Below are 11,963 nucleotides of genomic sequence, written 5' to 3'. Positions count from 1 at the left end.
ATTCAAAATGTTTTATTTGTTAATTTGTCTGTTCTAATGCCCCTTTAATAAGGGGGCAGTCGGCTTTATAGTTTTACTTAAAATAGTTGTAGAGCTGTTGAGTTGTGGAGTTGTGGGTGGCTTAGCCAGTCACGTGATATTCATAAGCCTCAATAAAACCCCAGCCAGTTAGGTTCAGGGGATCCACGATGAGGCATGTGGTTGTGAGCCTGGTGGATGAACTGGTAACATGTAGTGTGATTGTTAAACATTTGCTAATAAACCAACTAGTTATTAATAGCAATGTGTTGCTATGATTTCTTAAGCAAAGAACCCACAAAGCAAATACATTACAAAATGGCGCAGAGAATGGGAGTTGCTTCATGAAGAAATCTTTGGTGGCATTTCCTTTTATAAGAAGGCAATATGGATGTGACAACAAGTTATGTCAGTAATAAGGGAGCATTTGACAGGAATAATGAATCGTTTAGATCCTACAGTGAAAGATTGCACATTTTTTTTGGAGCTAATGATGTCAATGAAGTCTCAACAGGTGTGGCAAATTCACAAATACAGAATCAAGCAGTGCACAAGAAATGAAAGCTATTCTGTCAGTCATGATTGGTGCAGATAATTATGGTATCTTAGTGAATTTGTTAACCCCAAGAAAGGTTAAGGATGCTTCATTCTCAGACATACTACAGGATATTGGAAAGTCATTTTAATCCACATCTTTTAGAACTAGCGGAAAACAATAAGTTCTCAATGAGAAACCATCATCATCATTATCATAGGCAGTTGCTCGAAATGAGGATGACTTGCTTCCACGCCACAAAAGGATAAGTTCCCAGGTGGTCCAATGAAGGACTGAAAATTCCAGGTCCTGAACTACATGCTGAAGGGTGGAAAGATGCGTGTGCGTGAATTTTTTAACGTGTGGTGGCCGTTGCACACCAGCCACCACACTGGCTTGACAGAGCTGGGTCTTGGTCCAGTGGCAAGGATTACCCAAGACGACTGGAGACCTGCTCTGCTGCATGGACCCAGTGTGCACACATATCGCAGTGTGGGCATGCCGGTGCTGCCCCTGGGCCCCCGACCCCGAACTCACGCCCCTTCCTGGCCTTGATCACATCCCTCCACAGTCTCTCACCACTCCTGCGGTGTGTGCCCACGCTCCAATCACCGACCTGGACCTTGATGACGTCACTCTTCACTAACGTCGCCCTTCTGCACCAGCTCGCTCTGCTCCCTGAAGTGGCATGCCTCCGCACTGCTCCGGGGCCACCGCACCTCTGCTCCTTTTATGGCCCCAACCTGCCGCTGGTGTTCTCACGCAGGTGTATACGAGTATAACTTGAAGTATAAGCGTAGGGGAGACTTGCTGCATATAGGGCTATTGTGAGAGCATGCCTGGAATACTGGGGTCGGAGGAGATGTAAAAATTTATTAAAATCTCAAGCTCGACCCAAACCGCCTCCACCCTTAAACTTCCGGGTTTAATGGAGGTGGGACAGGGGTCGGGCAGCCAAACCAGAAGGCAGCTTGGGCATTTAAATATTATAATGAGACTGGGATTCACACATTTAACTTTCCTTACAGATTTAACCCTGGCAGGCCAGGTTTCCCAGGCATTGGGAAACCCGACAGCACAAGGGAGGTAAGGGCAGCACTGCTTGTGGGGAAAAGAGGAGCAGGAGTGCGTCCCCCTTCCCACACAAGCCACCCAAGCTTACCTTCTTCCCTGCGATCGGACCCCACTCCCCCGCCGGGGTCAGGGATTGGACCCAGCCGGCATCGGACCCCCACCACCCTCCCATTAGCAGCTGCAGTCTCCTTACCTCCCTAAGCAAGCGCTTTACTTGGAGCTCCGACAGGCAAGTGAGCCCCAGGTGCACAGAGGAAACATTTCCAGGACACCCTCAAAGCCTCCTTAATAAAGTGCAACATCCCCACCGACTCCTGGGAATCCCTGACCCACGACCGACCAAAGTGGAGGAAGAGTATCCGGGAGGGCGCTGAGCACCTCGAGTTTCGTCGCCAAGAGCATGCAGAAAACAAGCACAGGCAGCGGAAGGAGCGCGCGGCAAACCAGTCCTACCCACCCTTTCCTTCAACCACTGTCTGCCCCACCCGTGCCAGAGACTGTAATTCCCGCATTGAATTGTACAGCCACCTGAGAACTCGCTTTTAGAATGGAAGCAAGTCTTCCTCGATTTCAAGGGACTGCCTATGATGATGATGACCTGTATTGTGTTCCTAACACAGATGAGGCTGCACACAGGGAGGTTAAAGTAACAGTGACCTCAGTCTTTAATAAGACACTCCAGAGTGAGGAACAGGCCTTATGGGCCGGCTTATATACAGTGCTCCCAAGGGATGCTGGGATTCCTTGGTACTTCAGGGGATGAGCTTCCTGGTGGCGGAACATGGGAGTGCATGCGTTACAGAGACACATCACTCCCCCCGCAAAGTAAAAGTGAAAACTATTTACAAGGTGAGGCAGTCGGGAGCCTTTCTTTCCCTGATGGACCGCCTCGGTACAAATGTCTGTTCTGGTGTGTTGGCTGTGCCCTTGCTGGGCTGGCGTGTTGTTGGCCTGCAGGGCTGCTGTGTGAGCCTGGCCTTGCTGGGCTGTTGGGCATGATGGGTTCGATTTCCTGGTCCGGCGTGGTGTCGTTGATCCTTTGGGTGTGTGTTGTGGGCTCGAAAAAGGTGGTGTCTGCTGTGGGTTGTTCAGGGCAGTCTGTGAACCGCAGCCTCGTTTGGTCCAGGTGCTTTCTGCAAATTTATCCAATGTCTAGTTTGACTACAAACACCCTATTCCCTTCTTTAGCTATCACCGCGCCCGCGATCCATTTGAGACCATGTCCATAGTTTAGCATATAGACAGGGTCATTCAGATCAATTTCATGTGACACAGTGGCACGACCATCGTTTACATTTTGTTGCTGCCGCCTGCTCTCTACCTGATCATGCAGGTTGGGGTGAACCAGCGAGAATCTGGTTTTAAGTGTCCTTTTCATGAGTAGCTCAGCCAGGGACACCCTGTGAGCGAGTAGGGTCTTGTGCGGTAGCTGAGCAGTACTCGGGACAGGCGGGTTTGGAGTGAGCCTCCTGTGACTAGTTTAAGGCTCTGTTTGATGGTTTGTACTGCCCGTTCTGCCTGCCCATTGGAGGCTGGTTTAAACGGGGCCAAGGTGACATGTTTAATCCCATTGCGGGTCATGAACTCTTTAAATTCGGCACTGGTGAAACATGGCCCGTTGTCACTGACCAGTATGTCAGGCAGGCCTTGGGTGGCAAACATGGCCCTCAGGCTTTCAATGGTGGCGGTGGCAGTGCTTCCCGACATTATTTCACGTTCAATCCATTTTGAAAAAGCATCCACCACCACCAGGAACATTTTACTGAGAAACAGGCCCGCATAGTCGACATGGATCCTCGATCATGGTCTGGAGGGCCAGGACTACAAACTTAGTGATGCCTCTGTGGGCATGTTGCTCAACTGAGCACATACGCTGCATTGCCATACACAGGACTGTAAGTCAGAGTCGATACCGGGCCACCACCGGTGGGATCTGGCTATCGCTTTCATCATTACTATACTCGGGTGTGTGCTGGGGAGATCCAAGATGAACGTCTCCCTGCCCCTTTTTGGTTGCACTACGCGGTTACCCCACAACAGGCAGTCTGCCTGAATGGACAGCTCGTCCTTTCGCCTCTGGAACAGCTTGATTAGCTCTTGCATTTCAACGGGGATGCTCGCCCAGCTCCCATGCAGTACACAGTTTTTTTTACTAGGGACAGCAGAGGATCTTGGCTGGTCCAAGTCCTAATCTGGCAGGCCGTCACAGGTGATTTATCATTTTCAAGCGCTTCCATGACCATCAACAAGTCTGTGGGCTGCGCCACCATAAAGAAGTTTGCAGGCTTCACCATTTCCACCCCCGTGGTGGGCAATGGTAGCCGACTGAGAGCATCCGCACAGTTCTCGGTGCCTGGTCTGTGGCGGATGGTATAGTTATACGCTGATAGCGCGAATACCCACCTTTGTATGTGGGCTGAGGCATTAGTATTAATCCCCTTGTTTTCAGCGAACAGGGATGTGAGGGGCTTGTGATCGGTTTCTAGCTCAAATTTGAGGCCAAACAGGTACTGATGCATTTTCTTTACCCCGAACACACACGCTAATGCCTCTTTCTCAATCATGCTGTCGGCCCTCTCGGCCTTAGACAAGCTCCTGGAGGCATAGGCGACAGGTTGCAATTTCCCCGCAACGTTAGCTTGTTGTAATACACACCCGACTCCGTACGATGACGCGTCACATGTTAGCACAAGTCTTTTACACGGTTATACAATACAAACAGCTTGTTGGAGCATAAAATGTTTCGGGCTCTCTCAAAAGCAATTACTTGGTTTTTTCCCCATACCCAGTTCTCACCTTTGCACAACAACACATGTAGGGACTCAAAAAAGGTGCTTAACCCCGGTAGGAAGCTACCAAAATAGTTGAGGAGTCCCAGGAACGTTCTGTGGCCTGGGCACGTTCCTGATAGCCTCTGTCTTGGCGTCTGTGGGCTGAATGCCATCCGCCGCGATCTTTTTCCCCAAAAACTCCACTTCTGGTGCCATGAAGACGCATTTCGACCTCTTCAGCCGCAGCCCTACGTGATCCAGTCGCTGGAGGATCTCCTCCAGGTTTTGTAGGTCTCGGCAGTGTCCTGACTCGTGACCAATATGTCATCCTGAAAGACCACCATGTGTGGTACCGACTTGAGTCGGCTCTCCAGGTTTCTCTGGAAGATCGCTGCAGCCGACCGAATTCCAAACGGGCATCTGTTGTAGATGAACAGTCCCTTGTGCGTGTTGATGCAGATGAGGCCCTTCGAAGACTCCTCCAGCTCCTGCGTCATTTAGGCCGAAGTCAGGTCGAGCTTGGTGAACATCTTGCCTCTTACCAGCGTCGCAAATAGGTCGTCTGCCTTAGGTAGCGGGTATTGGTCCTATAGCGAGAAACGATTAATAGTTACTTTATAATCACCGCAAATCCTGACCGTGCCATCACTTTTGAGTACTGGAACAATCGGGCTGGCCCATCCGCTGAATTCCACTGGGGAGATGATGCCCTCGCGTTGCAGCCTGTCCAGCTCGATTTCCACTCTCTCCCTCATCATGTGAGGTACCGCTCGTGCCTTGTGGTGAATGGGTCGTGCCTCTGGGACCAAGTGGATCCGCACCTTCACCCCGGAAAGGTTTCCAATGCCTGGCTCAAAAAAGGGAAAGAAATTTGTTAAGAACCTGGGTACATGAGGCCTCATCGACATGTGATAGCGCTCGGATGTCATCCCAGTTCCAGCGGATTTTGCCCAGCCAGCTCCTTCCAAGCAGTGTGGGGCCATCGCCCTGGACAATCCAGAGTGGCAGTTCGTGCCCTGTGCCCTCGTAGGTGACCATGACAATGGCACTGCCCAGGACAGTAATAAGCTCTTTGGTATACGTTCTCAGTTTCGTGTGGATGGAGCTCAGGGCTGATCTGAATGCCTTGTTGCACCACAGTCTCTCAAACATCTTTTTACTCATGATGGATTGGCTAGCGCCAGTGTCCAGTTCCATGGCTATGGGTAAGCCATTCAATTTTACGTTTAGCATTATAGGTGGACATTTCGTCAAAAATGTGTGCACCCTGTGTACTTCAGCATCTGCCTCCTCTCGGAGGCTCAGAATTGCTTTGATCCACCATGGACCGATCTTCCTCTGCCACGTGGTGGTTAGCAGGTTTTGCAGAACTTGCAGCTTGTTTGCAAGCTTGTTGGAGGTGCCCCATTGTTCCACAGCTCTTGCAAACATACCCTTTGAAGCGGCATGAATAAGCTGAATGGAAGCCTCCACAACGCCAACAAGGTGTGAATTGCCTTGCATTCATCCTTTGTTGGGGACTCAGTCATCTGGGTCACCTGAGGCCTGCTGACAGTTGCAGACTCGTGGGTTCTGCCCTGTACATTTCTGCTCGCAAACACAGTTCGTTAATTTATGAACATTGCTCGCACTTGTGTGCTGAGAGATTTGTTTGGTGTTATCACTGGTGGACATAAATGCCTGTGCTATCGCAATGGCCTTACTGAGGGTTGGTGTCTCTACAGTCAAAAGTTTTTGTTGGATGGTCTCGTGGCCAATGCCCAGTACAAAAGAGTCTCTGAGCATTTGCTCCAGAATAGCCATCAAACTCACATTGTCCTGCAAGTTGCCTTAACTCGGCGATGAAGCTCACCATTTCCTGACCTTCAGATCGCTGGCACGTGTAGAACCGATACCTCGCTATCAGCACGCTCTCCCTCGGGTTAAGATGCTCCCGAACCAGTGTACACAACTCCTCATACGACTTATCTGTGGGTTTCACCGGAGCCAGAAGATTCTTCATGAGGCTGTAGGTCGGTGCCCCGCAGACTTTGGGAAGGACCGCTCTCCTTTTTGCATCGCTTCCTTCTCCGTCCAGCTCATTGGCTACAAAGTACTGGTCTAGCCATTCGACATAGGCTTCCCAGTCCTCACCCTCCGAGAACTTCTCCAGGATGCCCACAGTTTGCTGCATCTTTGCATTGGATTCGTATTCTCGTCGCCAGTTATAGTGTTCCTAACACAGATGAGGCTGCACACAGGGAGATTAAAGTAACAGTGACCTCAGTCTTTAATAAGACACTCCAGAGTGAGCAACAAGCCTTAGGGGCCAGCTTATATACAGTGCTCCCAAGGGATGTTGGGATCCCTTGGGACTTCAGGGGATGAGCTCCCTGGTGGCGGAACATGGGAGTGCATGCTTTACAGATACACAACAACCTGTGGCTGCGGCTTGCTCCGGAGTGCTCCCCGCCCAACTGAAAGCCAAACCTGTCAAACAAACTGACTTCCTGGCAGGGATCCTGTCAAAACAAAATATGCATGCTGTTAAAACTCCACCTCCCCACACGGAAAACCTGCCCGTGTCAATATCGGGGCCACTGTGTACAGTGTTGGTCCCCTTACCTAAGGAAGGATATACATGCATTAGAGAGGGTGCAATGAAGGTTCATTTCTGGGATGGAGGGATTATCCTAGGAAGAGAGATTGAAGGAGACTAGACCTATATTCTCCGGAGCTTAGAAGAATGATAGGAGAATGGTATGAAACGTATAAAATTCTTAGAGCGGAGTTGGAGTAGCTGAAGTGCTCTTGCAGAGAGCCAGCATGGGCTCGATGGGCCGAATGTCCTCCTCCTGTGCTGTAACCATTCTATGATTCTATGATGTGACAGGGTAGATGCTGAGAGGCTTTTTCCCCTGGCTGCAGAGTATAGAACTAGGGCTCAAAGTCTCAGGATAAGGAGTCAGCCATTTAGGACTGAATGAGGAGAAATTTCTTCACTTAGAGGATTGTGAATCTTTGGAATTCTCTACTCCAGAGGGCTATGGATGCTCAATCGTGGAGTATATTCCAGATTGAGATCGTTAGACTTTGGGCACTTGGGGAATCAAGAGATATGGTAATAAGGTGTGAAAGTCGAGTTGATGTAGAAGATGAGCCATGATATTTTTCAATGGAGGAGTAGGCTCGAGGGGCTGTATGGCCTACTCCTCTTATTTTTTATGTTCTTATTTACTGTTCCTTTAAGACGACTTCTTGTTTTTCTTTCTCACATACAGGCAATTACATTAGGCAATTGCCTATAATCCCGCTAAAAAGGTTTTTTCAATATAATTTAGATACATTTAGGGGTGAAGAAGCTCTTGTCCTGTTGTTCCAAATTCAGCTAATGTAGTTGCTTTACATTTCAAACATCCTTCCCCTTCTCATCCCCAGGGGAAATAATGCAAGCATAAGTCATGACACAAAAATGGAACTTTATTGACCACAGTATATATAAATCACATTTTTCTCTTTATCTGACAAATGGAGAAATCATAGGACGGTTATATTACCATGCCTAATGCTATCAAGAAACTTTCTAAATCACACCAAACAAGCATATGCTCAGTCAACCAAGTGCAAACTTCCCACATACATACTGTTATATTCAATGCACTGCAATGAACTAGCAACTTGCCAACAAAATAGGCACCTTGCCAATAAATTTCCTGACTGCTAAACCCTATGTTTTACGCTCCAGCTTTGTTTTACCAAGTTATCCTCTCAGGTGTACCATCCAAGGAATTGAAAAATGAAACAACAACAGCTGTTTAATAGTATCTACAAATTAAACCTCATGCTGCTACTGACGCAGATAGAGAAATATAAAGCATTTATAAATGCACAGTTTTCCCAAGGGATACATTGGGGGCAATTTTCCTCTGCCTAACCACCACCACCCACCCCCACCCCGCGAACAGTGTCAGCCATGGCTCAGTGGATAGCACACTCGCTTATGAGTCAGAAGGTTGTGGGTTCAAATCCCACTCCAGGGAACTTGAGCACATCAATCTAGGCTGTCACTCCAGGGTAGTGCTGCACTGTCGGAGATGCCGTCTTTTGGATACCAAAGACCTGATGAAACCATCAGTGAATACATTGTTACCATAAAAAAATGATCTCTGCACTGCAATTTTGGAGGATTCCTAGATAGGGCTCTTCGAGATAAATTTGTATGTGGACAAAATTGTTAGTTATGGATGGTCACTCTTTTGAGAAAGCTTGCAAGATAGCCACCTCCATAGAGAATGCAGAGAAAAATATTAAGGAATTTCACCCATTACCAGCAGTAGTAGCAGTTCACAGCCTCCGGACTGTAGAAACACAGAAGACGGTGAGCCTTGTTGGAGGAAGAGTTATAAAACCAAGGAGAATAGATGTCATAGGTTTAATGGCAACCATACTGCTCAACAGTGTCAATTCAAATGGGCAAGATGCTACTGGTGCCAAGCAAAGGGACACATTGCAGCCGTATGTAAATCCAAGGACAGGCCCAACGATAATCAAAGACTTCACTGGGTGGAAACTGATCAGAACAGTGTGGGTTTTGGTGTATTTGCAGTGAAGGGCAAGGCAGTACATTCCTTATGTCAGGGTTTCAGAACATTGGTGCTGATTAATAATCGATGGATTAATATGACAATAGATACAGCGGCTGATTGCTGAATAATGAGTCAGGATGTGCATTACAAGAATTTCAGGGGCATACCACTAAAGGCAAGCTCAGCAGAGCTGAAAATATATTCAAGGGAAAAACTACAGGCGCTTGAACAAATGGATTGTATAGTACAATACCAGGAGCAACAAGCAAGATTACCTATTATTATAGCGAAATACCTCAATCGACCGACACTTATGGGCAAAGATTGGTTTCGTTTGGATTGGTACAGCGTCTATAGTACAGAAATGGTAAAGTCTCGGCTAGATACTCTGCTAGAGAAATATGGTAACAGGTTTGTGGACTCATATGAGGGCATCCAGGGATATAATGCACATATTCGGATTAGGTCGGATGTCAAACTTATTTTTTGTAGGCCAAGGCCGATACCATATGCATTAAAATCGCAGGTTGAGCGAGAGCTTGATAAATTGGAGAAAAATTGAGTTTTAGTGAAGACTGATTAGAGTGACTGGGCCACCCTGTTAGTTGTGGTTCCGAAGGCAGACAAAACAATACGGCTCTGTGGGGATTATAAAATTACCCTGAATCGAGCAGTTGATGATGAACAGTACCCTTGACCGACATCACAGGACCTGTATGCAGATCTGGCAGGAGACAAAGTCTTCACAAAACAGAATCTCTCCCACGCCTATGCTCAAGTTAACGTTGACAAGGATAATCAGCAGATAATGTGACAGTCAACACACACTAAGGTTTATATTCAGATTAACGTGATGCCTCTGGATGTGATGTGGGGGCAGTGATCAGACAAGTTATGAATGATAGGCAGGAAAATCCGGTTGCCTTTGCATCGCATACACTCAACAAATATTTAGGGCTTTAAACTAAATAGTGGGGGAAGGGTTCAGGTGAGCGGAAATTTTAAAAGTCAAAGAGAAAGTAGAAGGCAAAAGTGCAGGGTAGCGATAGAGGTAATGATAACCAGAGTGTGACTGGAAAGGTTAGGGTGCATAAACATAAGAGTGCATCAGAAAGTGGGGTCAGAGTAGGGAAAAATGGTAAAAAGATAAAATTAAAAGCTCTTTATTTGAATGCACGCAGCATTCGTAACAAGATAGAGGAGTTGACGGTACAAATAGAAATAAATGAGTATGATCTGATAGCAATTACAGAGACATGGTTGCAAGGTGACCAAGGCTGGGAATGGAATATTCAGAGGTATTTGACATTTCGGAAACATAGGCAGAAAGGAAAAGGGGTAGCTCTGTTAATAAAGGATGAGGTCAATGTAGGAGTGAGAAATGATATTCAGAAGATCAAGATGTAGAATCAGTTTTGGTGGAGATAAGAAATAATAAGGAAAATAAATCACTGGTAGAAGTAATCTATAGGCCCCTTAATCATAGCTATACTGTAGTATAGAGTATAAATCAAGAAATAATGGAGGCTTATAAGAAAGGTATAGCAATAATCATGGACGCTTTTAATCTTCATTTAGATTGGACAAATCAAATTGGCCAAGGTAGCCTTCAGGATGAGTTCATAGAGTGTATTTGGGATGGTTTCTTAGGACAATACATTGTGGAACCAGCAGGGAGCAGGCCATCTTACATCGAGCACTGTGTAATGAGAGCGGATTAATGAATGATCTCATAGTAAAGGATCGTTTAGGAAAGCGTGATCTTAGCATGGTCGAATTTCAAATTCAGTTTGAGAGTGAGAAATTTGGGTCTCAAGAACATGAGAAATAGGAGCAGGAGTAGGCCATTCGAGCCTGCTCCACCATTCAATACCATGGCTGATCTGATCATGGACTCAGCTCCACTTCCCTGCCCGCTCCCCATAACCCTTTATTCCCTTAGTGCTCAAAAATCTGTCTATCTCCGATTTAAATATATTCAATGACCCAGCCTCCACAGCTTTCTGGGGCAGAGGATACCATAGATTTACAACCCTCAGAGAAGAAATTCCTCCTCATCTCAGTTTTAAATGGGCAGCCCCTTATTCTGAGACTACGTCCCCTAGTTTTAGTTTCCCCTATGAGTGGAAATATCCTCTCTGCATCCACCTTGTCGAGCTCCCTCATTATCTTATATGTTTCGATAAGATCACCTCTCATTCTTCTGAACTCCAATGTGTATAGGCCCAACCTACTCAACCAATCTTCATAGGGCAAACCCCTCATCTCCGAAATCAGCCTAGTGAACTTTCGCTGAACAGCCTCCAAAGCAATTATTTCCTTCTTAAATACAGAGACCAAAACTGTACGCAGTACTCTAGGTGCGGCCTTACCAATACCCTGCATAGTTGTAGCAGGACTTCTCTGCTTTTATACTCCATCCTCCCAGCAATAAAGGCCAACATTCTATTTGCCTTCCTGATTACTTGCTGTACCTGCACACTAACTTTTTGTGTTTCGTGCACAAGGACCCCTCAGGTCCCTCTGTACTGCAACACTTTGCAATTTTTCTCCATTTAAATTGTAATTTGCTTTTCTATTTTTTCTGCCAAAATGGATAACCTCACGCTTTCCAACATTATACACCATCTGCTAAATTTTTGCCCACTTAGCGTGTCGATATCCCTTTGCAGATTTTTTGTGCCCTCTTCACAACTTGCTTTCCCACCCATCTTTGTATCAGCAGCAAACTTGGCTACATTACAATCAATATTAACGACTTGGAAGAAGGGACTGAGTGTAAGTAGTTGGGGTCCCAGCACTGATCCCTGCGGCACCCCACTAGTTACTGGTTGCCAACCAGAGAATGAACCATTTATCCCGACTCTCTGTTCTCTGTTAGTTAGCCAATCCTCTATCCATGCTAATATATTACCCCCAACTCTATGAACTTTTATCTTGTGCAGTAACCTTTTATGTGGCACCTTTTCAAATGCCTTCTTGAAGTCCAAATACACCATA

The sequence above is a fragment of the Pristiophorus japonicus genome, chromosome 4 (assembly GCF_044704955.1).
Source record: "Pristiophorus japonicus isolate sPriJap1 chromosome 4, sPriJap1.hap1, whole genome shotgun sequence".
Taxonomy (NCBI): Eukaryota; Metazoa; Chordata; class Chondrichthyes; family Pristiophoridae; genus Pristiophorus; species Pristiophorus japonicus.
Note: the sequence above shows the minus strand (reverse complement) of the source record.